The sequence below is a fragment of the Chiloscyllium plagiosum genome, chromosome 37 (assembly GCF_004010195.1).
Source record: "Chiloscyllium plagiosum isolate BGI_BamShark_2017 chromosome 37, ASM401019v2, whole genome shotgun sequence".
NCBI lineage: Eukaryota > Metazoa > Chordata > Chondrichthyes > Orectolobiformes > Hemiscylliidae > Chiloscyllium > Chiloscyllium plagiosum.
In genome coordinates, this window is record NC_057746.1 from 8,841,793 (window position 1) to 8,866,883 (window position 25,091).

Sequence of the window (25,091 nt, forward strand, 5' to 3'; positions counted from 1 at the left end):
ACCTCCTGCGTTTGCAGGGGAAGGTGCCGGGAGTGGAGGTTGGGTTGGTTGGGGGTGTGGATCTGACGAGGGAGGGAAGAGAGGTCTCACCTGTTTGGGGCCCTGGGTGGAGGTGAGGGATTGGTTTGCCAGCAGGTTTTGCATCTTTTATTGTTGCAGGGGAAGTTATTGGGGGGTTGTTGGGGAGGTGGCACAAACCAAGGATTAGTCAAGGGAATGCTCCTTGTGCAAAGCAGAAAGGGATGGATGGGGAAAGATGTTCTTGGTAGTGAGGTCCAGTTTAAATTAGATTAGATTACTTACAGTGTGGAAACAGGCCCTTCGGCCCAACAAGTCCACACCGCCCCGCAGAAGCGCAACCCACCCATACCCTTACATGTACCCCTTACCTAACACTACGGGCAATTTAGCACATCTAACCTGCACATCTTTGTACTGTGGGAGGAAACCGGAGCACCCGGAGGAAACCCACGCAGGCACGGGGAGAACGTGCAAACTCCACACAGTCAGTCACCTGAGGCGGGAATTGAACCTGGGTCTCTGGCGCTGTGAGGCAGCAGTGCTAACCACTGTGCCACCATGCTGCCCACGGAGTTGGAGTTGGTCAAAGTGTTTGAGAATGATGTGTTGGATGTGGAGACGAGTGGGCAGGTATTTGAGGACAAGGGGGACAGTGTTTTTGTTATGTTTGGATGAAACTATTCACTTTCTACTCAACCAGTCTATACATCGAACATATCATCTTGCAATTGTGAAAGATGCAAAACCTGCCAGCACACCACTCCATCACCTCCATCCAGGGTCCCAGACAGGAGGGGGAGGACTCCCCATGGTACACCAATGGCGCTGTCACTCTCCAGGGGGCTTGCCCGCGGTGCCTCCTGCCTTTCCTGCACCGTGACCTGGCCTTCCCGGAGCCCCTGTGTTGCTGCCGGTATCCCACCGATCCCCATGGAAGAGCCACAGCCCCATGTAGGCTGTGGTACTGCTTGTAATACTTCTAACCCTGCTGAGTCATCATGCAATGGAGGGGAGAAAGATGTTTAACCTCCCTCCTTGATGGCTTTTCTGGGTGCCTTGGCCATGGGGGAGGACCTTTTCCCAGAGGATTGGGCGTCCCAGTGTCAGGGGAGGAGCCGGGCCCTAAGCCTCTGTCGCCCGATGACCCAACCTCAGGGCATTCTGGGAAGGGGTGTCCTGAGGAAGTTACCACCGGTGACTCTGGGGGTGAGGTGGCTGGGGGTTTGAGGCCAGCTGGCAGCGCCAGCCAAGCCCTCACTCTCACCACGGGGGGTGGGGCCGGTGATTGTGGGCAACTGCCAGGAGGAGAGTTCGGGTTCGGTGGTGGGCACTGGGGATGATACGGAGTCCATCTCCAGCGAGGTTTTTGACTCCCAGTGACCCCCACTGAGCTCCCCCTCATCCCCCAAGGGAACTCTGGGACTTTGTCAAGGAGATGCACAGTCACCAAGATAGAGCCCAGCTTGACCGCTGGAACTCGTCTGAATTCGTCTTCTGTTCGGCCCAGACTGCTCACCAAGCACCTGGGCTGGACCTGATAGAGCATAAGCGGTTCAGAAACCTTTTTGGTGCACTCCTGAGGAGGATGTGGGCATCCCTTACCCTGCCCCAGTCCGCTCAGTAGAGTGAGTGTATTTGTTTTTAACTGTTTTGGTGGTGGTCAACCATCTCTCAAGGGCTGGACGGGCTGACTGTGGTGTACCCCAGGGCATTCTGGGACATCCTAGGAGTGGCTCTGTGTACTGTGTACAAGTAAATAAAGGGTGACTTGGTGATGGGATCCCGGCCTTTGTGAAGTTATTTCACGCTTATTCCAAAAGTATGAAGAAACAAAATGACAGGCAGCCATATATAAATTATGATTTGGAGATGCTGGTGTTGGACTGGGGTGTACAAAGTTAAAAATCACACAACACCAGGTTATAGTCCAACAGGTTTAATTGAAAGCACACTAGCTTTCGGAGCGCCGCTCCTTCATCGTATAAATTATTTTAGTAACTTTAGATAGAAATCTCTTCTAATAAAATTACAGGACCACATAGAAACCCATGAACTAACAAATCAGAGTCAGAATGCAGTCATGAAGGAGAAGTGATACTGAACAACTTGCTAGAATGTGCTGTGTTAGAGAATTTGAACAGCTTGCCCACTCTCAGATGCAAATAACCCATTCAATATCTGATACTGAACACTGATTCTGGACTCCCTAACCAGAAGAAACAACTTCCACCCAACTAGTCTTTCTAGCCCTGTCAGAATGGTATATAGGTCAATTACTGCACCTCAGGTACATATCGACAGGTTCGAGTGGTAGACAAATACATGGAAATAATTTTGTAAATATTGCGGTTGTGCACATTGAAATGAGGAATAGAGGAGCTATATATTAACTAAATGAGAAAAAAACATGTGCAGACAGCTGTAGCACAAAGGGATTGGAGGTCTCAATGTGAATCAAAGAACAACTTGCATAGAAGTTAATCAAGCAATAAGGAAGTCAAACCAAGTGGAGACCTTTATTTCAAAGTAAGTAGAAGATATATACAGAGAAATATTTCGAAAGCTAAATAAGGCACTTGTTAAGCCAGAATAAGAATACTATGAACACTTCCAGTCCTATCATCTAAGAAAGTGCTATTGGTGTGGATTTGGTCCAGAAAAGGTTCAACAGGTTACTCCAGAATTTGGAGAGTTTCTTTCTTAATAAGGTGATATTGAGTAGGTTGGGTGAACACATACTGGAGTTTGGGTAAATGAGATGTGAACCTATTGCTGTAAATATATATGTGATCCTGAAGGGGCTTGATTGAACAGACACTGGATGATTGTACCCCACTGTGGGAGAATCATGAACCACAGGACATAATCTCCGAGAAAGAGTTTTTAGAAATTTATGAGAGGAGATGATCAGGACTTCCTTATTTCAAGACAATAGTATGTCTTTGGAATTCTTCACCAGAGGCACCTCCAAATGTTGGGTCTTTATTGAGGCTGAAATTGACAGATTTTTAATTACTAAAGGAATTTGGAGTTATGAGGAAGGGGGAGGTTCTGATGATCAGATCAGCCATGGTCACAGTGAATGACAAGAGCTGAGACAATAGGCTGAATGGGCAAGTTTTGCCTCTGTGTCTTATATTACAGAGTCACAGTGTCAAACAGCATGGAAACAGGCCCTCAGACCAACTTATACATGTTCTTGAAACAAAACTCCCACAAGTTTTCCTAGCAGTGACTTTGGTCTCAACAACCAATGTTCATGTATGTTTATTCCTTTACATTTCGTTTTTAAAAACAAGGTGTAATCCCAATCACCATCTCGGCTACTATTTAGATGTTTTAAAATGATAGAAATATTCTGGCCAAGCCTTTTCCATGCTGACCATTTTTGCCCTGAAAACCCCTCAAAAATAACACATCAACACTCTGCTTTAGCCTGGATTGGGTTAGAAGGAGTTAAGAGGATCAGTTTGTTCAGCAGAAATGAAATTAATAAACATCTCTAAGGATCCCAATTATGCCACTAGAGGGTTCTGCTCATCTATTAATTAGAGGCTGACTGCATTCTGTTATAGTGTCAGTGAGAGTGTCAACTTCAGCACTAATAAGGATCTACAGGTTTTGCGATTGAGAAGGTGGATGGGAATTTGGCAATTAATGGGAATGTTATAATGGTTTGGAATCTGAGAAAAATAAGTTGAATGTTTTTTTTTGACTATAGCTCACAACCTGAAAACAACAGAATAGAATGTCACAACAGCCTTTCTTGATATCTGAACAATGGATCCGAATTTCACAGCAGCGGGTCGGGACGTGAAAACAGTACACTGGGATATTAGACCTATTATCCGGAGCTTTTCCTGGGAGCTTGACCACCTTTCCGCCCATTATGATGTCCTGCCATTAGAAAATCGGATATATTTGCTCCTTCGAATTTTTGAAAAGATTTACTATCCTGTACTAGCTCTTGTTGGTGCTTCTGGTAAGAGCTGTGAGCTTTCTCGCTCAGTAATGCCACATTACTTCAATGTTGTTGCAATCTCCTTGTTGCTGCTGTTGTTGGTGAGCCCAGCATTAATTATATAAGCCGTTGTAAACACTGATTGTTACCTTTCATTAGCTGTGTCATTTCTGTTACTATCGGGAGTGCCTTTTTCAATTCAGTACTTCAAGTCTAAATATTAGGTACATTGTAATCATCCCCTTTGACAATATCGGTTGCTTATTCATCAACAGCATTCTCTTCTTCCCTGGGAAATAGCTGAGCATGGATAAGGCAGATAGACAACATTGGTGTTTATTTGACGTTGAACGATTTCCAGTGCTATATCAGCATCAACCATGCCTGCCAGAATATTGTCTGATTAATGCTAATATTTTTATGTTTTGATTGCATCCTTGCGTTACCTCACTGCTCCAATTCCTGTCATTCTCCTGCCCTTGTCCTACTGTGATGTGCATCCTTTCCTTTTTTCAATACCTATCAAAATGCTTTCTTCCGTGATTCCCTTTTTGATCCTACCTCTGCTGCCCTGTCTCACTCAATGGGTTCAGTTTACTTCCTTTATGTATATTTTTTTGACCTTCTTTTCTATCCCCCATGCATACAATTGTGATCAGGCTCCCATTTTTTTTGAAAGTCATGGCTGGGAAGGAATACACAATTACAGCTCTGCTCCTTCAGTGGCATTTCTTTGTCTTCAGACACAGTAATATATCATCTGAATCCAGAGTCGAGACTGTGGTGCTGGAAAAGCACAGCAGGTCAGGCAGCATCCGAGGAGGAGGAGAATCGACATTTTGGGCATAAGCCCTTCATCAGCAATGGTTTATGCCCGAAACGTTGATTCTCCTGCTACTCGGATGCTGCCTGACCTGCTGTGCTTTTCCAGCACCACACTCTCGACTCTGATCCCCAGCATCTGCAGTCCTCACTTTCTCCAATATATCTGCATCCACCGTGATTCCTGACAACTCATTTAAAAAAACAGCAACATAAAATGATTTCTTGCTTTACATGAATTTGATCAGTGACCTAAATATGTTGTCCTCAATTGAAATAATTTTTCATTTTTATTGTACACCAACTGACTCTTCCGGACGTTTCAACAAATTAACCTTATTTGCTCGATCGAAGCCCCCCATGATTTTGCAATGCCCGCTTGTCTATTCACTGCACATCACTGATGATTCAAATTCCTTTTCGCCTTTCCAGTCAGTTTATTCTGATTTCTGATCAAATCCTTTGCTTCCCTGTGAAATATCAGTGATCCCAACTGTACACAAAACTCATTTGAGTCTTAAAGAATTGTTCGAGTTTCTTGCTGGCTGCTTCTTTATTTGCTATGCTTTGTGGTTATTTCTAGATGACTTTCTCAATGTCTGATATTAAGTTCACTAGTTTTATGTGCCCTACAAATCAGGTCGTTTGATTGAAAGTTGTACCATTCAGATTTAAATTGCTCCACTTAGAATTTTTATACAATGCCAACTTTTATTTGAAAGAAAAAGCACTGTATGCTTTACTTTAACACGGATGGCATTCCAAATGTATACCAATTGCTTGATATGTTGCTTATTATTATGCTTAGCTGAAAATGTGTTTCTGGAAAAGAGCAGAAGGTCAGGCAGCATCCAGGGAAAAGGAGAATCGACGTTTCGGGCATAAGCCCTCATTCCTGAAGAAGGGCTTATGCCTGAAACATCGATTCTCCTGTTCCTTGGATGCTGCCTGACCTGCTGCACTTTTCCAGCAACACATTTTCAGCTCTGATCTCCAGCATCTGCAGACCTCACTTTCTCCTATTATTATGCTTATCCTTGTATTGCCAGTCGTCCTTCAACATTCAAATTAATCATGTTTTTTTGTTTCTCACTGTGTTTATTTTAATCATTGCAAATAGTTTTTCTTTATTTTATTCCACCTTACCCACTCGTAATAGGAACATTGAAACAGAAGTAGGCCATTCAACCCCTTGAAGCTGTTCTATCTTTCAGTGGGATCCTGTTTGACCTGGTTGATTTGAAAGTTCATTCTATTGTACCCTGGTCTAATCTCCTTTAGACTAGAATAGAACAGCCTCTTTTGTCATGTACTCCATACTAGAAGTACAGTGAAAAGCTTTTACAATATCTGCCTCTTATGGTGACATCTTAAGTACAAGTACTTAGGTACAAATCTTGGATACAACAGACAAATAAAAAATAGTTGCATTATTTTATTGCAAACAGTGCAGTTTCACAAGCCAGTAAATGTAACTGAAGTCCTTCTTCCCCAAACTGCTTTCTCAAATCTCAGCTGTTCGCTTTTCAAAATCATCATCTCCTTTCTGGACTATTCAGTTCACTTGGGCAAAATGGGCCAACTATACCTTTTAATATCAACCTTTTTAATGTTTATTAAATTTCACAAAGTCCTGTTTGTTTTTGTGCTCCATATCCAGTTTTATCTTCAAATAGAGCTTTGTGAGCCTAGAACGGTCTGGCGTTCAATGTAACTGTCTCAGTGCCCACATCTTCTCAATGCCCCCCTTAAATTTTATTCTCAATTCCTCTAAATTTCTGCCCTTGCATATTTCTGAAAATTATAAAATGGTAGCCTGGACCGCAGTGTACAAGCCAATAATGTGGATTGGAAACAGCGGTTAGCCTGGTAAAAGACCACAAAAGAAAATTATAGAATCTGTTCCTATTCTCTTCTGAATTTACTACTGGGCTGACATATTAAACAATTCAAAATATACATTTAAGAAATAGAAATTCATCTATTTTATACTCCACTTCTATTGGCCATTAAAGATTAGATTAGATTAATTACAGTGTGGAAACAGGCCCTTCGGCCTAACAAGTCCACACCGACCCACCATCCACCCAGACCCATTTGCCTATGTTTACCCCTTCACCTAACACTACAGGCAACTTAGCATGGCCAATTCACCTAACCTGGATTGTGGGAGGCACCCGGAGGAAACCCACACAGACACGGGGAGAATGTGCAAACTCCACACAGAGAGTCGCCTGAGGTGGGAATTGAACCCGTGTCTCAGGTGCTGTGAAGCAGCAGTGCTAACCACTGTGCCACCGGGCCGCCCAAAGTGGCCATTGATCCTTTAGGTTTCATTAGAAAGAATCTCCGGCTAAAATACCCTGAACAATGTACAATTATTCTTTTCATGTTATGGTTCTGTTCGCCGAGCTGGAAGTTTTTTGTTGCAAACGTTTCAAAGAAGCGCTTCACAGGAGGCTCTCAAGCATTGATGATGCCGCCTAGCCAGGGGACGAAACGTTTGCAACAAAAACTTCCAGCTCGGCGAACAGAACCACAACAACGAGCACCCGAGCTATTAATCTTCGCACAAACTTTATTCTTTTCATTATTGGAAAAATCCACAATGTTAAACATTTCACCTGAGAGTCTACAAAGCTGCTCATCCCCTCTAAGTCTTGTGGTGAGAATTATGCTCACTTCTTCCCTTGATTTTGTACTGCTAATATTCATGGTGCACATTTGTGAAATAATTGAGCTCTGGCTGATCAGTGACAGGTGAAGGAACCTCTCGAACAGTCCAACATTTAATTTTCTATCATGTCCTTTGCTCCTATACTGCAAATATTCCAATCTGATTATTATTCTGTTGGCCAAATTAAGAATTATTGGATCTATTTTGTTGCTACAATTTCCAACAGGACCGATAACATTTTAAATTTGAATCATCAGTGACTCTCCTGCAGTAATTGCAAGGCAAGGCTTTAATTTTTCAGAGGGAACTGATAAACATACTAAAAACCAACACGTGTTTAACACTACTATTGTGGGAATCTTAGACTCACTAATTTAAACAGCATACCTTAAAGTCCAAAAATCCCAGGTCATGGTTATTCTTTATTCTTTATTCTGTCCCTGAATCAACAGCACAATGACCAAAGTCATAATCTTGGAATGATATGCCTCCACTGCATGTTAAACATCGATTCTGTTAAAATTACATTTGGGAGGCACGATGGCTCAGTCGGAAGCACTGCTGTCTCACAGAGCTATGGACCCAGGTTTTATTCCACTCTGTGTGGAGTTTGCACATTCTCCGCATGGGTTTCCTCTGAGTGGTCTGGTTTCCTTCCACAGTCTAAAGATGTGAAGGCTAGGTGGATTAGCCATGGGAAATGCAGACCTACAGAAAGAAAGTAGGAGGTTGGGTCTGGGTGGGGCGCTCTTTAGAGAGTCGATGGGTCTGCTTCTAAACTGTAGGAATTCTATGATTCTATACTCAGAGTAGATTTTTGGTTCCTGAGCGTTTACATCAGTTCTTTATCCTTTTTCTAGTAGCTACCACTACAAACTCACTCCCTGCACTCCACAAGTATTTTGGCTTGGCGAGAGTTTGTAAGGTGTTCAGGGGTGTGAGAAAGAAAATAAGATTCATACTGTAAGTACTTTGACTAAAGATATTAACAAACGTACAGGTTCGCTGTAGTATTAACCCAACATAACCCTGCCTCCTCCACATTACTGATGATAAACTGAGCATCTCTGATTTGTTGCCTGTACAAACATTCCAAATAACTGCTTCAATCATTCAGTTAAGCTGATGTAAATCACTGTCACAAAGATAACAATTCAGTGAGACCTTGTTGCAAAGACAATATAGTCAGTTTAATACATTCAAATAATCATTATACTGGCATTATCTATCACCTTATTAAGTTAAATGCTGTTGAAAGAATTTTTAAGACACCATATTACTCCAATATCAATGAGCCACTTACAGTGGCTCAGGACAACACAGAACAATCCCAATTACATTGAAACATCAGTGTTGACCAAGACAACTATAACATGCGCTATAACATAACAGCAAATCATTTATCAATTGACAACATAAAAGACAGCCAAATTATTAAAGTAAGCTAATTTTAAAAATATTAAGTTATAAACAATTTATGGACCTAATATATCCTCACCAGCTCCCCCTTCCTATCATGATCTTGTGCTGAACTAGAATTCAGCGGGGGCATTCCTACTTGTGGGATGTGATTGAGTCCCTTCAAAGTCCTTGTTCACTGCTTCATTTTCGAGTCCAGCCATTTGGATCCTGAAATAGAGATTTCCATTGGAACTTGGTAAATGTGAATATATATATTGTGTAGGTCATCTTTGACTACATCAGGGCCATCATTCCTGAGGAGACTCATCCGCATCAGGTTCTCATGTTCAAATCTGCCAAAACAGCAACAGTGCAATGACTAAAGACATATTCTTTGGCCATTGCATGTTAAAATGAACAACCATAAGAGAGAGCAGCCCTCTCCCAATAACTCAGGGCCAGTGGGTAACAATAAGGAGAAGGAGCTCGCATTAATATCTCCAACCCTATAGCGGAAAGTAAACTCAGTTTCAATTCTCTCATTCTCCAATGCCATTGTTACATGCAAAGCTAACATTTTGTGCTCTGGAAAGAGCAAATAGAGTATTCTGACAAGCATTTATCTTTTATTATGTGTTCCAATTTAGTTAATTTGTTTCAAATATTAATGGAAATTCAATATTTCATCTAAGTAAATGGTCATCACATGATCCAAAAGGTAGCCAAGTCACAGGTACAATAATTTTGAAACATTTCAGGAAAATGAAGCATATTTGCAAATCTCAATGGTTCATTAATAAAATTGGTAATGTATCCTCTGTCTGATTAAGTTATTTTATTTCTTTGCAGCTAATTCACTAACAATTGTGATACTGTCTGGAGGAAATTGTGGTCTCTCCAAATGTCCAACACGTTATCTGGTGTCCATGGCAGTGGCAGATCTCCTGGTCATTATCATTGACCTGATGTTGAGGCATATTCCAATTGTTTATGATGAACAGTTTATATTTGTGAAGTCCATCCCTGTATGTCATATCCATGCAATTCTACTGTTTGCAGTCACAGACTGTTCTGTCTGGTTCACTGTCGTTTTCACTTTTGATCGCTTTGTGGCCATTTGCTGCCAGACGCTGAAAGTCAAATATTGCACTGAAAAAGTGGCATTTAAGGTCCTGGGAACAGTGACTGTGCTGAGCTGTTTAAAGAATGTGTTTTGGTTTTTCATATTTACAGCTGAATATTTACTGAGCAACTTTCCCTGGTTTTGTTTTGTAAGATGGGACTATTTGGAATCACCAGTCTGGGCAACAGTTGAGCTCTTCCATCATATTTTCACCCCTGGTGTCCCATTTGTTCTGATTTTGTTGTTAAATGCTTTAACCGTCAGGCATATTGTAGTTGCCAACAGAGCACGGAGAAGACTTTGCGGTAATAGCAGTGGGTCAAAACAGGAAGACTTGGAGATGAAGACTCGCAAGAAATCTATAATTTTGCTCTTTGTTATCTCAGCCAATTTCATAGTCTTGTGGGTCATGCTGCTGGTATATTCTGTATTAGAAAGAATGCGTTATTTGGGATATAAAGTTGTAATGCTACCAAAGTTTATAAGAGAAATAGGATTTATTTTGCAACTGCTCAGTTGTTGCACAAATACATGCATCTATGCTGTGACGCAGACCAAATTTAGAGAACAAATGACGATTATTATCAAATATCCTTTTCTCTTCAATTGTAAAACTAAATAATAAAAAAGAAACCAAAAAAGTCCAACATATTAAGTCAATGATGCCTTGCATTATGTTTGGCATAGTCTTAATGGCCACCTGAGCAACTCTGTTGCATGTCCTGCTCAGCATTGACTCAGGTTGTTCAGTGAGTGTCTCTGTATTATGACCTCTGTGTATATCACTGAAGATGGTCATTTTGCAGATTAATGACAATTGCCACCACATCTATCACACTAAAGGACTTAATGCACTGGGAATGACTCTCCAGTATTAATCAATAGCAGCTACTATTCATTCAATTGAAAATTATTGGTAGCCATGAGAAAGGGTTCTTGGGTCATTGTGGTAATGGTTCTACCTTTGACCCAGGAGGCCTGAACTCAAGTCCCACCTGCTTGAGCAGTGTGTACTAACATCTCTGAGTAGGGTGATCAGCAAAGGTTTTCAGCACTTCCTGCTTTTATAAACACATGGCCCAGGTCCCCCAGCTGATGAACGTTGACTGTTGTATAGCTCTGACTGACATTTGTAGTATAAACCCCACTCACCATAATTTTGTGTCTCTCTACAAGGAAACACAGACTTTTTGACCTTCAGAATAGCAAATAAAATCAGCACTCTCACATGTAATGGAAACTTAGGTTACACCTAAGCTACAGAACAACAGCAAATGAAGTTTGCTCAATTTTACTCGATGTACAGAAAGCATTGCTCAGTAGGCATAGCTCAAAGGGGGAGGCAGTGATGATAAAATGATATTTTAGCTGGACTAGAGCTTCAGAATTTCAGATATATTGCATGTTACAAATGCAGCTTTCATCATCTCCACAGATTCATTTTGAGATCCAAGGAGTCAAGTTGTTGGGTGTGCTTCTTTGTAATGTGATGATGATGATGCTGATAATTTCTACCTTCTCTTCTTCCTCTTCATGTTTAACCAATCCTGAGGTGTTTCATGTCTTCCACTGTGTAACAGAGATACTTAGCATTTATTGGGAGAACCTTATATTCCCTTATTTAACCATAATTAAATCTGCATGCTCAGCATCTAACAAATAAATACTCAGGTTAGCCTCTTCTTCTTCCAGAATAGTTCATTGTCTGGTGTTTATTTCTGTTTTTAGTTTCTTCCAATACTTCCAATAGGACTTCAATTAGTTCAATTGATTGGATGGTTAGATTGCAAGGATGATGTCAACAGCATGTTTTAATTCTTACACAGCCTCACAGGTGCCTCACGATGCAGAAATAAGCCAGTCGACCCAACAAGTCTGCATGACCCTCTGAAGAACATCCCAGCCAGGCCTAACCTAGCCCCATAATCCTGCATTTAGCTAACACATCCCCGTGCACTACAGGGCAATTTAGCATGGCCAATCCAACTAACCTACACATCTTTGGACCTTGGGAGGAAACCAGAACACCTGGAGGAAATCCACAAAGAAACGAGGAGAACATGGAAACTCCACACAGTCACCTAACACTGGAATCGAAGCTGGGTTCCTGGTGCTGTGAGTCAGCCAGTGAGCCACTGTGGTCTCCTTCTGAACTTCTCACTTTGCCTGAGGCCTGGTGCTCCTCAGGTTAAACTGGTGGTTCTTTGAGAGAGCAGCCCTCTGGTTCAGTCGGACTATGGCAACTTCACTTCTTTCCCTTTGTTGCAATAAGACAAATGTAATAAAGATCCTGAAAGCTGCAAAGTTTTAATTTTATGCTCTGACCTTGAATCAAATGTACTTTCCATTCAGACATTCCCATGTACAGTAACTTATCTGTCCTCTTTGTTGGCGACAGCAGCTCATGTTGTTCAAATAAAGTAAGCATTTCTTCCTCAAGGAATGTAAGTAGTTTGCTTTCTCAACCATACAGGATTGACTGTTTTTAAAATAACCATTTACAGGTTTATATCTCGCAGATTTTTATGGGGAAAAGAATGACCAGTTCTCATTGGCTTATATCTCCAACTAAATGTACTTCAAGAAGTTTTCACAGTCAGTTTTCTCCAATACACAACATGCCCTTTCAAGCTAAAACTAACAACTAGTAGTCTATTACTATTTGCATTGATTCACAGGTACACTAAGAGTAAAATTATAAAGAAGGGAAGAGTTGCACCCATTACGGACTAAGGAAAATGAGGACATCAGTGGCAATTTGTGCATAGAGCCAGGGAATAGGTAGCACTTTAAATGAATACTTTGGGATAGTGTTCACTAGTGGACCATAGAGGTAAAGCAATCATGGGAAATGTCTATGATGCAACTTTTAAAATTAGCATCGACAAAGAAGGGATTCTGAGTGGTTTAGAATCAGAGAATAGAATCCCTACACAGTGGAAACAGACTATTTTGCCCAACAACTCCACACCGACCCTCTGAAGAGTATCCCGCCCAGACCCATTCCCCTACCCTATTACTCCTAGATTTCCCCTGCCTCATGCACCTAACCTACACATCCCTGAACACTATCGACTTTTATCATGGCCAATTCACCAAAGCAGCACATCTTTAGGCTGTGAGAGGAACCCGGAACACCTGGAGGAAACCCACGCAGACGCGGGGAGAATGTGCAAACTTCTTTAGCAGGCATAAAATAGAAAAAGAACAAGGGATGGATGAAATATATCTTGGGTTGTTGAGTAGGGGAGAAAATAATGCGGACACTTGCAAAAATTTCAATTTCTCTGGTCATAGAGTCATAGAGTCCTACAGCATGGAGATAGGCCCTCTGGCCAAAACTGGTCCATACTGATCAAAATGTCCATCATTGCTAACCCCATTTCTCTGCACTTGGCCCATATCCTTCTAATCCTTGTACTTAAATCTTGTTAATATACCCACCTCAAAATTTTCCACTGGCAGCTTATCACGTATGCATACCACCCTCTGTGTAAAAAATAAGTTGCCTCTCAGGTTCCATATTATTCTTAGATTACATTACAGCGTGGAAACAGCCCTTCGGCCCAACAAGTCCACACCGACCCGCCACCCACCCATACCCCTACATTTACCCCTTACCTAACACTGCGGGCAATTTAGCATGGCCAATTCACCTGACCTGCACATCTTTTTGGACTGTGGGAGGAAACTGGAGCACCCGGAGGAAACCCACGCAGGCACAGGGAGAACGTGCAAACTCCACATAGTCAGTCGCCTGAGGCGGGAATTGAACCCGGGTCTCAGGCGCTGTGAGGCAGCAGTGCTAACCACTGTGTCACCGTGCTACCTCTGTAACCTTAAACTGAATGCCCTCTAGTCCTTGAATCCCCAACCCTAGGAAAAAGACTGAGTGCATTCACTCTATCCATGCTTTTCATGATCTTTTACACCTCTATTATGTGCCCCTTCCTCAATCTAAAGTAAAAAGTCTTCGCTTGTCCAACCTCTCCTTATAACTCAGACCATTGAGTCCAGGCAACATCCTTGTAAATTCCTTCTGCACGCTTTCCAGTTTAATAATAACGCTCCTATTGCAAAGTGACCAAACTGAACAAAATACTTTAAGTGCAGCCTCGCCAATGTCCTGCATAGCTGCAACATAGCTTCCCAACGTCTATACTCAGTGCCCTGATTGATAAAGACCAGTGTACCAAAGGCCTTCTTGTCTGCCCTGTCTATGTCTCCACTTTCAGAGAACTGAAGGTGCCAGAGGATTGAGGACAACCATTGTTTGAGAAGCGAGCAGGACATAAACCCGGAAACTACAGTCTAAACTCTGTGGTGGGAAAAAGACTGGGAACAAGTCTGAGAGTCAGAATTAATCTGCATTTGGTGAGGTAGGGATTAAGAAAGAACAGTCATCATGGTTTTCTTAAGGAGAGATCATGTCTGGCCAACTTGATTAATTTTTTGAAGAGGTAACAAGGTGTGCAGATACGGGCACTGTATTTGATATAGCCTGATGGACTTTAACAAGCCTTTTGATAAGGTCCCATATGGGAGACTTGTATCACAGCTATCTGTCCATGGGATCCAAAAACATTTGGCAATAGAATCCACATTGAATGAGTGGCAGGAAGTAGAGGGTGATGGTTGAGAGGATGGCACGATAGCTCAGTGGTTAGCACTGCTGTCTCACTGCACCGGGAACCCAGGTTCAATTCCCACCTTGGGCGACTGTGCAGAGTTTGCACATTCTCCCCATGTCTGCTTGAATTTCCACTGGGTGCTCTAGTTTCCTCTCACAGTCCAAAGATAATTTAGACGTGAGTATAGGAGTGTTGATCAGTAAGTTCTCAGATGTTGCAAAAAATGTTGGAGTGGAAAATTGTGAGGAGCATAGTCGTAGACCACAGGAGGACAAATGTGGTGCAATGAACTTGGGAAGGGGAAAAGACAAGGGAATGCATGATGAATGGTAGGATCGTTGGAAGCACTGAGGATTAGTGGAACATTGGTATGCATGTATACCAGGTCCTTAAAGTATCTGGGAGAAAGTGAGGACTGCAGATGCTGGAGATCAGAGCTAAAATGTGTTGCTGGAAAAGCGCAGCAGGTCAGGCAGCATCCAAGGAGCATGCCCGAAACGTCGATTCTCCTGCTCCTTGGATGCTGCCTGACCTGCTGCTCTTTTCCAGCAACACATTTTCAGCTCTTAAAGTATCTGGACAAGTTCTTTCAGTGTTTAAGAAAGCATATGGTATACGTGCATTTATCAGTTTAGGCATAAAACCAAAGAGCAGGGAGGTTATGCTGAACCTGTATAAAACTTTGGTTAGACCACAGCTAGGGTATGATCTGCAGTTCTTTGTATTGTAGGAGAGACATGCTAAGACTGGAGATAGTGTATGGAAGATTTACCAGGGTGTGGACTGGGCCTGAGAATTACACTGATGAAGAGAGAGTGGATAGACTGAGGTTGTTCACCTTAGAGCAGTGGAGATTAAGAAGGACATGATTGAGATGTGCAAAACTATGAGGGCAGAGATAGGTAAGACATGAAGAAATATTTCCCGAGATGGACAGATGAATAACAAATTTAAAATAAGGGACAGAAGGTTTAGAGGAGATGCGAGGAAAATCTTTCTCACTCAGTGGGTTGTCAGAATCTTGAACTCACTCCTGAGTCACACTGGGATATTAACAGCTGGATTTCTCTACCTACACTTATGGACTGCAACAGCTCAACAGCACCACCTTTTTTTTTAGATTAGATTAGATTACAGTGTGGAAACAGGCCCTTCGGCCCAACAAGTCCAACTGACCCGCCGAAGCGCAACCCACCCAGACCTATTCCCCCACATTTACCCCTTCACCTAACACTACGGGCAATTTACCATGGCCAATTCACCTAACCTGCACATTTTTGGATTGTGGGAGGAAACCGGAGCACCCGGAGGAAACCCACGCAGACACGGGGAGAACGTGCAAACTCCACACAGAGAGTCGCCTGAGGCGGGAATTGAACCCGGGTCTCTGGCGCTGTGAGGCAGCAGTGCTAACCACTGCGCCACCGTGCCGCCCACGATGCTAGTCAATGCTAGTTAGAGATAACGGTTAGCATACTAAATATAGTGACCACTTCAATGAATGAAATATCAGGAACAAATAATAATCACATGATCAAGATGGCTTTTGGATATATTCTGCGATAAATGCCATGAAGTTGCTGCTAAAGAGGGACATAGTCCATGGTCTAGTGATGTTCATGTGTACAAACTTATGCAATGTTGTTCAGAGTAATGCATTTCCTTGATATACATTCAGTGGAAATTATGCTTAGTGGGCCTTCATTTTATCTGAAGTATCAAGTTCAAATAATTTTGTTGCAGAATATTTATTTCCAGTGATTCCTTTTTAGCACAAATTATGCTGTGAACATACATAAAAATGAATATGTAATGATAAATTTAAGTGGAAATGGAACAAATATTTTCTTTCCGGTTCATACATGGTAGGGGACATGATATAATTTGAATCCTAGAGGGACTCGAGCAAAAAGACAGAATCTGATCCACGCACATAGAGGAATTTTAAAAGAAACATTTTGTTATATGTAACTGCAATGAAATGGTAAAATTAAATCCAATGACAATGCTAGTGCTAGTGGTTAGCACTGCTGCCTCATAGCGCGAGGGACCCGGGCCTTGGGTGACTGTGTGAGGTTTGCACGTTCTCCCTGTGTCTGCGTGGGTTTCCTCCAGGTACTCTGGTTTCCTCTCACAATCCAAAGATGTGCAGGCCAGGTGAATTGGCCGTGCTAAATTTCCCACAGTGTTAGGTGCATTAGTCAGGGGGTATTTATAGGCGAGGGGAATGAATTTGTATGGGTTACTCTTCGGAGGGTTGGTGTGGACTTGTTGGGCCAAAGGGCCTGTTTCCACACTGTAGGGAATCTAATCTAAAAAATTATTTTCCAATTCCACTTTCACGTCTATGTTACTGACTGTGCCGAGCAGAAATTGGTAAAGGGAATCTGTTCGCTACTTCAGAAAGATTCCTGGAGATACAAACCAGCCACCAAAACTCTGGCTGGAAGGTTGAGTTCCTACATCTTGGCATCCTGCATCTGACAGCAACAACCAACATCAAAAGTCAGACAAGGCCTATTTAATCCAGGAGTTATTTGTCTTGCAAATGACCTGTTATATCCACTTTAACCGTTTTACTGACTTTTCCCTCAGCATTACACTTCCCTCTTACACTCCTCTTAATCTGCCAGGTGATCAAATGGATCACTGTCTTCATGTTATACCAGTATCTGCAACCACTGACAATTGCAATCACATACTTGACACTTTGATCTTTATCCTCTCATTATTTCCAATCTCCTGTAAACCCTAGATGTCTAATATAGTGCACAAATATCCAATCTCCCCAAGATCTATACTCTCCTAATTTTACCACAATGATCTTCTGAACATCAGTATATTCTCAGAACCAACTGATATTTTTCTTGTGGTATTTCCTTATAGATCATAGAATTTTACAGAAGGGTTCAGATCCATCGTTTCTCTGTCAGATTCCAAAAGAGCTACCCAGCTAATCGCTTTCTCCAGCTCTATCTCGATAGCACTCTAAATTCACCCACTTTCAAATACATAGCCAAATCTCTTTTGAAAGCTAGTATGGAATCCACCTTCAGCTCTCTTCCAGGAGAAATGTTTTTCAAATCCGAGCAACACTTTGAATAAAGAAGTTTCTCCTCATCTCCCTCCTGGCTCTGCTGACCACTTTGAAATTGTAACCTTTGTTTACGACCAATTAGTGGAAAGGGAATATCCTTTTTTTCCCTGTCAAAATTGTTCATTGTTTTGAATACCTCATTAAGGTCACCTCTTATTCTCTTCTCTGAGATTAAGTGGTCAGAACTGAACACAATATTCCTAGTGTGGTCTGACCAATGATTTGTCAATGTGTAGCATCACTTCCTTGCTTTTATACTCTATGCCTCTGTTATAAACTATAAGCTTTCTTAACAAAAAGCTTCAATTTCCTGGCCACATACAGACAATTATGTACTTGAAAGTTGGGATTCCTCTGTTCCTATATTCTCCCTTAAGTAGTACCTCTGAACTTAGAATTATTGAATTAGAATCCCCTACAGCGTGGAAACAGGCCTTTCAGCCCAACAAGTCCACACCGACCCTCCAAAGAGTAACACACCCAGACCCAATCCCCTACCCTATATTTACCTCTGACTAATGTTCCTAACCTATACATCCCTGAACACTATGGACAATTTAGCATGGCCAATTCACCCAACCTGCACATCATTGGACTGTAGGAGGAAACCAGAGCACCCGAAGGAAACCCACTCAGCCATGGGGAAAATGTGCATACTCCACACAGACAGTTGCCTGAGGTTGGAATTGAACCCGGGTCCCTGGTGCTGTGAGGCAGTAGTGCTAACCACTGAACCACCGTATAGAATCATAGAATCGCTACAATGTGATGCAGGCCATTCCGCCCATTGGGTCCATCCCAACCCTCTGAAAAGCACTCCAACCACACAAATCCCCCCTACCCTATCGCTGTAGCTGTGCATTTACCATGGCCAATATCTTGTATTGTCTGTCCACACTTATTTTACCAAACTGCATTATCTCACATTTCTTTGCATTGAAATCCATCTGTTGGCTCATTTAGCCAACTGTTCATTATCCTCTGAAATTGTTCAACATCATCATCATCATCATAAGTGGTGGAGGCTGGCACAATAACAACATTTAAAAGGCGTCTGGATGGGCATTTGAATAGGAAGGGTTTAGAAGGATATGGGCCAAGTGCTAGCAAATGCAACTTGATTAATTTAGGATATCTGGTTGGCATGGATGAATTGGACCCGAACATCTTTATGACTCTGTGACTCTATGACTTGTATTGCCACATTCAGGGAACTATAGATTTGCAACTCAAGATCCCTCTGAATGTTAATGCTGCTTAGGGTTCTGCCATTTATTGTATAGATTCTTTCTGCTTTGACCAAATGAATCACCTTGCATTTATTCGATTTAAACTCTGTTGTAGCAAAGTTGACAAGATAGCCACCTGTGGTGTTTCAGTTGACACAAAATGACTGAAAGGGATTTGCATCTACATATAGCAGGTATTCACAGCTAGACTTGTAGTCTCTTTGTGGAGATACTAGAGAAAATAGGATTCTCGGTAGGAAGAAAGGTTGAGGAATTTAGTCAGGTTTCCGTAAACAGGCAGTTCTAAACAAATAAACATTTTAATAAGGGGCATTCTCGAATGACCTAGTTTAGCCACAGTCCCAAGATTATTATTTAGTTAAAAAGTAGGAGGAAAATTCTGATCCTGACAGTATTTAAACTTTTTAGGTAATTGCAAAATTAGGAATTCAAATACCAAATTATTGAGAAAAGGTAAGTTGCATTCCTTGAGCAAATATTTGTCGGCAGACAGAGAGACCCACTGCATTGTTAGGGAAGATATAGCAAAACATTATACAAACATGACCTCTGAAAGACCATTGGCACAGGAGGAGGGCAGAGGAAGGTTGTAAAAAGAGAGACCAAGAGTGTGGCTAGAGAAACAATTAAAGATTAAGTGTAGATATAGATGAACAAATACTTACAACCAATGATCAAGAGTGACAAATTCAGCTTACAAATCACAAAGTGAAGATGTGCTTTTGTCACTTAGTTATTTGTGGAATCTAAACAAGTCTTTTTTTAATGACTTGGTAAAGTTGTAAAGTGATTGAATTTCACCCTTATCAAGAAATTTAATCGATGTTTTCTACTAAGAGGAGAAAGTTAGTTATAGAAAGAATACAAAGATTTGTTCAAGAACTAAACTCTAGTTTAAAACTCACTTATAATATGAGCAGTGGAGGTTGTGACTACAACTGCAAGTCAGAGAGATTGTTTGATCTCTCAGGCTGAAGTGAGAGAGGGGTTCTTATCAAATTGTCAGCTGTGTCTCTGAATTTGAACAATTTTATATCAGAATTGATTTTATAGACTTCATAACAATTGATAGAAATTAATATTCTTTCCTAGCTTCTGTAATAATGTTGGTCAGACATGTAAATTGCCTTACAGAATTTGGTAAAGATCTAAGTGTTAAGTAAGTATGCAGATTATTTTCAATTATTGTGATATAGCCAGCTAATGTCTGAAAGGAGTATAACTGTCCTTAACTATCAGACAGGTGGTGAAGGTATCTGGTGGACACCATGAGATTATGGGAAGATTTAGGACTATCCATGTGTTTACTGAATTGGATATAAAGATTGGGGGATGTGGCCAATAATGACGTCAATGTTGCACGTAATTATTGTACGGAACCCATCTATTCCCTCCTTTGTTCTTCAATAGGTCAACCCTTTCCCTAGCTACACTCTTGCCCTCATATATGTATAAAATGCTTCGATACTCTCTTTAATCCTTCTTAGCAAGGACATGTCATGGCTCCTAATTCATTGTTTAAGTTCTTTCCTGCTTCTTTTATACTCCTCAAGTGCCTAGTGTGATTTCAATTTTCTAAAACTTGCATATACTTCCTTTTCTTTTTACGAAACTTCAATATCTCTTGTCATTCAGGTTTCCCATCCTTATTTTTCATTCTCCCAGGACCATGCTGGTCTTGATCTCTGAGCAGCTGGACTTTAAGATATTCACACATGTCAGATGTGAGTATGCCCTCAAACAGCCACACCTTATCTAATTTCTCCAGTTCCTGCCTAATATTATTATAATTAACCTTACCCCAATTTAATACTTCCATCCAACAATCTCCTCTCTTGCCCCACTGAGGATTCTGGAATAAATTACTTCAGGTCATGAGGGTTTATTTGTCTTAGTGTTTTTAACCCATCGCCCTTCATAAAAGCAACAAACCCGAGAATATTGAAGTGGGAGATGGCATGGGGCAGGTTGACACTAGGCACACAACACACAAGATGGCCATTGGACCACAATACGGGAGAGAGACAGCACAGCAAACACTGACACGGCCTGGGGCCACCAGAATGCCAGCACAATGCACCCACAACCTAGTTGATGAGTTTAAGGCTGGTGGGGAACAGAATACACATGAGTAGCATATACTGCCTGCCGAAGTGTCTGGGTCCAGCCAACACCTTTGATTGAAATGCTAACACTTTAATATGGACTCAATACAGAGTGATAATAGCCAAAGCTGCAGTTATCATCCTTGTCAGGAAGAGCGATTGTCCCATTACTACAGCAATGGGCTTCCGCACAGACATTGAAAACTGACAATGTCTGCATTGGAACTGACAATAACTGCACCGAAACTATCAATGATTTTACAATGTTGACAGCAAAGAAACTATGTTACAGAGACAATAACCTCATCACTGACCTATTATATCACGCCTGACCTGCTGTGCTGTTCCAGCAATAAAGTTTCAACTTTGATCTCCAGCATCTGCAGACCTCACTTTCTCCTGACAGCAAACAAACTATGTTACAGAGACAATAACCTCATCACTGACCTATTATATCACAAAATGTAGAAAAGTATCTTGACGTGTGTTCCAGGTTGAGAGAAAATTCACAGCTGACCACGATGCTGTTGGTGTCTTTCTCTCCCGGAACTCCGGTATTCCCTTATACAATAAACTCTGTCATTGAACCCCGACTCTGACTCCAAGGCTGATGACTTTCCCAACAACAATCTCAACATACCTAAACTATGTTCTTCTTCTGGAAGTACCAATATGTCTTATTTTAGTCTTATTCTTGTCCTTAGCTATCTTAAATCTTGATCACTGTTCACAAAATGCACCTCTCCTTGCCCCACTGAAACTTTGATCATCTGGTCAAGCTCATTTCTCAATACAAGATTTAGTGCTGCCAATTATAGAGTTGAACTGACTACACATTCTTTTTACAAACGTCTCCTGGATGCACCTGAAAAGTCCTTCCCCGTCTAAGGTCCCAGATATAAGGGAGCCTCAATGAATACTGGGAATTTTAATATCACCTATGTTAGAAATGAAAATCGCTTCTCAATAATCGCTCTAGACAAATTCACAAAAGTTTTGTCTTTTATTATAGATCAGTCTGTGGTCCAGGCACATCTTAAAGTTTAAACCGAAATTACCTCTCACAACCTACTTTTACATATTTCCATGTTCTGATAACACATCTGTCCCCTCTGTCTAATGGAGGGTCTATAGAATCAGAGTGATTGCATCTTTCTTATTCCTGAGTTCTACCCACATGGCCTCACTAGATGAGCCCTCCAAGATGTCATCTCTTCATGCATGTGACATGCTCTTTACTCAGGAATGCAACGTCCCCACAACTTTTACATCCCTCTTTCTCACTTCTAAACTGTGAAATGTTGAAATGTCGACTTGCCCTTCTCTCAACTAAGTTTCTGTAATGGTTATAGTAATGCAGTTCCATGTTATAACCCAGGTTCTAAGCGCATCTGTTTTACCTGCAATTGTCCTTTTGTTAACATAAATAACACTTCAAACCACCAGTCCCACCATGTTTATTGACCTGGCCCTGCCAGTTCATCCTAAAACACTTACTTGACTTAACTTCTACTTTCTCAATCACTCCACAAGTTTTTTTCATGCTTTGATTCCCAATGGCCTGCCATCCTTGTTAAACCTCTCCTCAGAGGCATGAGTAAACTTACCTTGCCTTGGAGTCATGCACCTCCAGTTAAGTGCAGTCCCTCATTCTGCCCTGGAAGAGATGCCAATAAGCCAGATAAATGAAATCCTCCCTCCTACACCAGCTCTTCAGCCATGCATTCACCTGTGTTATCATCCTATTCCTGGCCCTGCTAACCTGTGACAAAGGGAGATTACATCCCAAGAGGTCCTGTTTTCAACTTGCTACCTAACTCCCGAAATTCCCTTTGAAGGATCGCATCACTTTTCCTCCTAATGTCATTGGTATCAATGTGGACCCCAACTTTTGGCTGCTTGCCCTCCCTTTTCAGAATGCCCTATGGCTGCTCAGAGACATCTTTGATCCTGGCACTAGGGGGGCAATATATCATCCTGGGCACAATCTCAGAATTTAGAGAGAGAGTAGTGGACAAATTATTTCTCTCAGAGGTTAATGAACCGATAGAATTATTTGCCAGAGAAGGCCATCAAGGCTGAATTGTTCAAAATATTCAAGGCTGAGATAGACAATAAGGGAATCAAGTGTTATAGAGAAAGGATAGGCAAATGGAGTTGAGAATTATCTGAACAGCATTGAATTATGGGACAGATTGATTGGTCCACTGTTATTCCTTTGTCTTATGAGCTTATGGTCTCCTGAAAATTCAAATGTTTAATACACAATACCTCCCCTTTATCAGTTTGATAAGGCATCAGATATACAGTTACACATTCACCGTAGCATTGCTTTCCCATTCAAAGGTGATGACTAGCAGTGGTTCACCATTTGTCAAGAAGAGTTGGAGAAGATGAACCCTGCATTGCAACCTCAGCCAAAGCATGAATTGAACCCTCACTGCTAGCATTAGTCTGCGTTGTAGACACACAAACAAATAAGCTAGCAATATAGCAGGCATGTCTGGTCGCAGATTAGCTGATGAATAGAAAGCAGAGACTTGTGATAAGGGGAGCATTTTCTGTTTGGCAACATGCGGAAAGAGGATCGCCATGGGTATCAGTGCTGAAATCTCAATTCTTTACAATATACATGAATGACTTGCATGAGGAACGTGACCATACTTTAGCCAAGTTTACAGACGATCCATAAAGTAGGCAGAAAGCCAAGTAGGGAAAATGACAGAAAGAGTCTGCGTAGGGATATTGACAGATTAAGCAAGCCGGCAAATACTTGGTAGATGAAAATTAATGTGGAAAAATGAGGTCAGGAAGAATGGTTGAGTTTATTTTTTTTTAAATGGAGAAAGACTACAGAACAGATGCAATTGGTTGTTCCAAGCATGAATATAAAGATGGGATCCAAGTTCAGCGGTCAGTACAGAAGAATGTTGACCTTTATTTCAAAGAGAATGGATCATGAAATTAGGAAGTTATTACAAAAGTTATACAAGCAACAAGTCAGACCCCAGTTGGTATTCTGTGAAAAATTTGGGACTCCTCATCGAAGCAAACATGTACTAGCATTGGAGGCAGTTCAGAGAAGATTTACCATCCTGACCCTTGGTATGGATGGACTGTCTTATGAGGAGAGGTTTGGTAGATTGGGACAGTGCTCACTGCAATATAAAAGAATGCGAATTGACCTTATTGTAACATACAAGATTGTCAGATGATGTGACAGGGTCGATGTAGAAAGGTTGCTGCCCCTTGCAGAAGATTTGAGGGGCCAGATTAAGGTGTAATCCATTATAAACAAGGTTAGAAGGAATGTCCACAGGGTCATAGAGATGTACAGCAAGGAAACAGACCCTTCGGACCAACCCGTCCATGCCGACCAGATATCCCAACCCAATCTAGTCCCACCTGCCAGCACCCGGCCCATATCCCTCCAAACCCTTCCTATTCACATACCCATCCAAATGCCTCTTAAATGTTGCTATTGTACCAGCCTCCACCACATCCTCTGGCAGCTCATTCCATACACGGAACATTCATTATTTAACAATACCTCACACCATTTGACAGAACATCATTTATGCCGTAGTTACTCTCTCTCTCCCCCACACTGCAGATAAAACTCTCCCTCATGCACACCATATTAACCACCTTACAAACATGCTTGCTGTGGCAATCTGGTAATTGGAGGGCTCTTGGCTTTAAGGTTTCTTGTCCTGCTACACAGCAGAAGATCAGGTTTCCACTCACTGGCCATTACTGTTCTTAGCACTGAAATGCAGAGTCACTGTTGGAATGAAGGCTAACGTCAGGCAATTCATTCAAACCGCTACCCAGTTAAGATCATTCAATCCATTTTACAGTCTGTCAACTCTATGGGCAGTGGTGCGCTCACATCACACTCCCTCGGCCTTCCCCTCAAACTTCACCTGGTGCTCGGACATAGATTATCTGGTCATCTTTCTATCGGTTTCTCATCCTTGTGCCTCCCAACAAACCCCTAGAT

The 25,091-nt window shown here is 41.7% G+C and overlaps 1 long non-coding RNA gene across 2 annotated transcripts in view; it reads right to left on the reverse strand.

The window, feature by feature from the left end:
• The window catches only part of LOC122541284, a 68,507-nt gene that overhangs the window by 16,383 nt on the left and 27,033 nt on the right, over positions 1–25,091 (reverse strand). The window contains exon 2 of one of the 2 annotated variants that reach the window (XR_006309551.1): positions 8,980–10,430. This is a non-coding gene — a long non-coding RNA (uncharacterized LOC122541284). Of the gene's footprint in view, positions 1–8,649; positions 10,431–25,091 lie in introns of those variants that run through there. The other variant, XR_006309550.1, reaches the window with a different exon arrangement.